The 4,939-nt window shown below is 47.7% G+C and overlaps 1 non-coding gene across 1 annotated transcript; it reads left to right on the top strand.

The window, feature by feature from the left end:
- Nucleotides 1-87, top strand: TRNAM-CAU (transfer RNA methionine (anticodon CAU)). Its single transcript is given in 2 exon segments — nt 1-38; nt 52-87. It is a non-coding gene; the product is annotated as a tRNA-Met (tRNA).
- Nucleotides 88-4,939: the final 4,852 nt, after the last annotated feature.

Genomic DNA, 4,939 nt, shown 5'->3' with positions numbered 1-4,939 from the left:
GGGGCGGTGGCGCAGTTGGCTAGCGCGTAGGTCTCATAGCTAAAGCGAGTGATCCTGAGGTCGAGAGTTCGAGCCTCTCTCGCCCCAATTTTTTCTTTTGCTCCTATATTTCCTGTAACCATTCTTTCTGGAACAAAATTATTCCATTTGCTGTTCCTAGCGTTGAATTTCAATTTTCTGCTGTGTAGCAGGTTGGGTCTGCACGAATTCCTTGCAAATTGAAGCTGGCAAAAACACCTGCACTCCCATCAGGCATGACTCAGGTCTTCAGAGCCAAAGCTGAAGCCACCAGACTGGCATGAAAGTATGAAACACAAACCAAGCAGCAACAGCTGCTCCAATTGTTAATTCCACAGCTCACATGATTGATTCGCCTCGCCCAGATTGTTTAATCAAGCACTCTCTGACAACAACAGGGAACAATTGATGGATGGATGGACAAATATCATCCATATGTACCTTTCTTTTCTCGCAAATCTTCCCTTCTTTTAGTTAAGCACCCCACTCTAGTTAAATCATCAGATAGGCAATAGTATTCATATAGCACACACCGCTGCTGCTGCTGCTTCTTTCGCATGGAAAGATTTGTGTGTTTTTCTTCCGCAAAAGACATAATTAGTTCGAGGGGACAAGAGGATGCATGATAGAAAGGGTTAGAACATTCCAATCTTGGTACATACCCTTTTCTTCAGAACCAAACCAGGCACAACAACATACACTACATAATTCTTCAAAACACATACACACTTGGTAACAGGAACGCCGCATGACACATCCATTGTTGGAAATATGAGCAATTTATCCGATGATTTTATTAACAGAAATACTAGATAAAGCATGACTAATATAGTAGAGATAAAATAAGTCATGCGTTCTGACAGAAAGAAGGAAAATAGCTTCTGCATATATGAACCGTAGCTTATCATATCTATAGCAGACAGTAGAACTAGTTGCATATATGAGGTAGAACCTAACATATTTAGGGCAAGTACTAGTACAAGAAACCGTGGCAGGATATCTAACAGAAAGAAGAACACATACGGGACAACAACAGCAGTAGCACTGGACTTGGGGTCGGTGTCCTCGCCAGCCATGTCGTCGAGGAGGTTGTCGACGTCGGGGAAGAAGTCGTTGGAGTCCGGGGCGTCCGTGACGAAGGAGTCAGTCAGTAGTCGCGCAGAACGCTCCCCAAAAACCTTATCACCCTTCTCCCGTACAGGACTCAAAGAGGTGCGGTTCCGGAGGCGTACTATCCCGACCTGCGGTGCACGCCGCAAGCCGGGATGAGGAAGACAGCAGCAGCTCAGAGATTGAAACCGGTGGCGAGAGGAAGGAGAAGTTCTGGTGCGTCTATCTGAGAGGAGCGACCTCCCTTTTATAGGCGCAAGAGAAGGAGGCGAAGGGTGCAGCGTTCGTATTCAATATCCACTCACTGGTAGAAAAAGGGCCTATAGTCCCGGTTCGTAAGGGCCTTTAGTCCCGGTTCCGGAACTGGGACTAAAGTGTCGGTACTAATACCTCCCCCCTTTAGTCCCGGTTCAATCCAGAATCGGGACTAAAGGCCCTCCACGTGGGCAGTGCGCAGAGCCCAGTCAGGAGACCCTTTGGTCCCGGTTGGTGGCACCAACCGGGACCAATAGGCATCCACGCGTCAGCATTTCTGTGGCTGGGGTTTTTGTTTTTTTAAGGGGGGGGGGGTTGGGGGTTTTGGGGGGTTAATTTAGGTGTTTCATATATTGTGTTAGCTAGCTATAATTAATAGAGAGAACTGTCCTCTCTTATGTCCGTGCTTGGTCGATGCTACGTACTATACATACATATAGAGAGGACTAGACACGCTGGCTAGCTAGTAAGCAAACGAAGGAAACAGAAGATCGTCATGAACATATATGCATACAGAGAGAAGTGATATCGACCACCTCTCCTTCTCCGAGAGATTGGTCGAACAACAAGTTCTCGTATATCTATCTGACACTACCGGCTACATATATACAATAATTATCTCTTACAAATATAATCATACGGACTCAGGGTCCACATAGAATTCTCCGTCTTCAGGGATCACGTGGTCAAGACAGAATGCCGCCAATTCCTCTTGAATTGCTCGCATGCGAGCTGGTGCTAGGAGTTCATCCCGCTTCCGAAACATCTAATTTGAAGAAGGGGGTCAATGCATATATATATATGAATGAATGAAACTCAACACAAATGATGGTAATAAAATAAAATTGTGAATGTTGTTATTTACATACTTCATATTGTTCGTTAGAGTACCCGCCCCGCTCACAGGTCGTGTGGCGGATGGACTCGCAGATGTAGTATCCACAGAAATCATTCGCTTGTTCCTGCCACAACCACTTTACAAGAAATAGAGGTCAATCAAACTGATAAGCAAGAATGTTAAATGGTATTGATGAAACTAGCGCTTGAATCACTAGGAGATGCGTGGAACATGCTACTATAGTACTTACTTTCGGGTGTCTAAATTCCAGCTCCTTCGGCAGTCCCGGAACTGTTTTGGTGAATTTTCTCCAAACCCTGCCGGACAAAGAAAAACAATTACTTGATATCAGGAAATGAACAAAGTTGCTGATATGGTGGATAATGATCGATTTAACTTACTTCTGGAGTATTTGAGTCATGTCTGCATAGTCCTGGGGATCTTTTCATTTAGAGTCTAAGACTGTTACTACTCCCTGCTCAAGCTTAATCTCTAGGAGAATATAGTGAAAACTGCACACACATGCATAACTCATCAATTACATTACTATAACCTTGACTAATATATAAGGGAAACTGAATACGCACAAGACAGTAACACTCACCTGAAGTTGTAAGGAAAGAGTATTATATCTTTGTTTTGATTTATTACGAACGATCGTAGCAAGTTGGCCTCGGTAGCTGCGGCATGAAGTTTAACCTCAGTTGCATCTATGAGATATGTGTTAATGAACCCAATATCACCGACTTGTCTTTTCTTCAATTCGGCGATCTTCAATCTGCATAATATAGTGAGGATGATTATAAATACATGCAATGAAAGAGCTAAGCTATATAGAGAAACTTAATGACAAAAGTAGTACTACTTACAGACAGTAGCAGGCGACCGTTGTTTTATCGAGGGCCAATTGATTGAAAAACTGATAGAACTCCTCAAATGGAACAGGCAACAGATCAATTCCAACGAGGTCATGCTCCTTTTTAACTTTCACATACAAAGTACTCCTCCCCCCAGAGTCTCTGCAGTTTTCAAGTACCAATCATGCAATCTTCGCATCATCGTTGATAGAGATCTTTCATCTTTGACGAGAGGCTTCCCGTACTCGTATCTTTGTATCTGCACGTCCATGGGTTCATAATGTACTTCGTCGGGCAGGTAATCTGCAAGATTGCTATAACCGGGCACCATCCTCAGATCATTAGCGACGTTGTGGCTAGGCACCTTGAGCGGGGGGCACGATTGCTTCGCTTGTTCGCCGAGCTGGGCAATTTGTTTCCCAGCTCGTCGTTCTTTCAGCCTTTGATCACTGACAGTACTTCCCGACCGCTCCGCTTCGGCAAATTTCTTTCCAATAATTTGGCGGATCAGACTTCGGTGGTTTTGTCAGGGCAGCCAGAGTGCGCTTCACTTTCATCTGATCTACCTTCTCCTCCGGAGGTGGATGTTTCTTTGCTTTCACCCCTTCAAAGAAGTTCCTCACTTCTTCTCGCGCAATCTCGGCGTTCTCCTCCAGGGTCCTCTCATATGGTAACTTCTCTGGAGTCTTCAGAGAAGGACCGAATCTGTATGTCCTCCCGCCTCTGGTTGTACTGCTAGACACCGACCGAGCAGACATAGCGGTTGTCTTCTTTACTTTCTTAAGAGGCGGAGGAGAAGGACTATGACGCGCCGGAGCAGCTGGAGCGGCGGCAGGTCTCTTCCGCCCTTGCTGACGAGGCGGAGAAGGAGGAGGCTGGCTGCTCGGGCGCGTCGGCGCAGGCGGAGAAGGAGGCGGAGTGCCGCCATGCACCGGAGAAGGAGCCGGCCGAGGGCCCTGATCCTCACTCGCCAGAGGAGGAGGCGGTGGAGGCGGAGTGCCCTGACTCGCCGGAGGAGGAGGAGGAGGCGGTGGCGTCCAGTTCGGAAGGTTGATGAGCTCCTTCCGCCATAGGCATGGAGTCTTCAGAGCAGACCCCAACCGAGTCTCCCCTTCACCGGTAGGGTGGTCAAGATGGAGGTCCTCAAATCCCTCTGTTATCTCATCCACCATCACCCTATCATATCCTTCTGGAATCGGCCGGCAGTGAAAAGTTGTGCCGGGTTCAGTAGGAAAAACAGAGCCAATAGCCGCCTTGACCTTCAAATTCATCCATTGCGTCATAAGGTGGCAATTTTGAGACTCCGTTATAGCATCCACGGGATAGCTGGCAGGAGCCGTCAAGGCATGCTCCGGCTGAAGCAGCTCGGTGGAAGCCACGCTGCTTCTACGCTGAGATGGCGGGGTAGCTTCGGGGGAGGCTTCGGCAGTACGTTTGCTGTGATTTGCTTCTCGTTCCTCTATCGCGTCTACCCTTGCTTGCAGCGCCTGCATTTGGGTCTGCTGCACTTTTTTCCTCCTCTCATGGGATTTGTAACCGCCTGCGTCCGGAAACCCAACCTTCCACGGAATGGAGCCTGGCGTGCCTCGTGTCCGTCCAGGGTGCTCAGGATTCCCGAGGGCCATTGTGAGCTCGTCGTTCTCTCTGTCTGGAAAGAACGTCCCTTCCTGCGCTGCTTCGATATACTGCTTAAGCTTACTGACTGGTATGTCCATTTGATCGTTCGTCCAAATGCACTTCCCTGTTACAGGGTCCAGGGTTCCGCCAGCCCCGAAGAACCAAGTCCGGCAACGGTCTGGCCAGTTAATTGTCTCTGGTTCGATCCCTTTATGAACCAGATCATTCTCAGTCTTGGACCACT

The sequence above is a fragment of the Triticum aestivum genome, chromosome 3A (assembly GCF_018294505.1).
Source record: "Triticum aestivum cultivar Chinese Spring chromosome 3A, IWGSC CS RefSeq v2.1, whole genome shotgun sequence".
NCBI lineage: Eukaryota > Viridiplantae > Streptophyta > Magnoliopsida > Poales > Poaceae > Triticum > Triticum aestivum.
The sequence above is the reverse complement of the archived record's forward strand: the minus strand, read 5'-3'. Positions and strand labels throughout refer to the sequence as shown.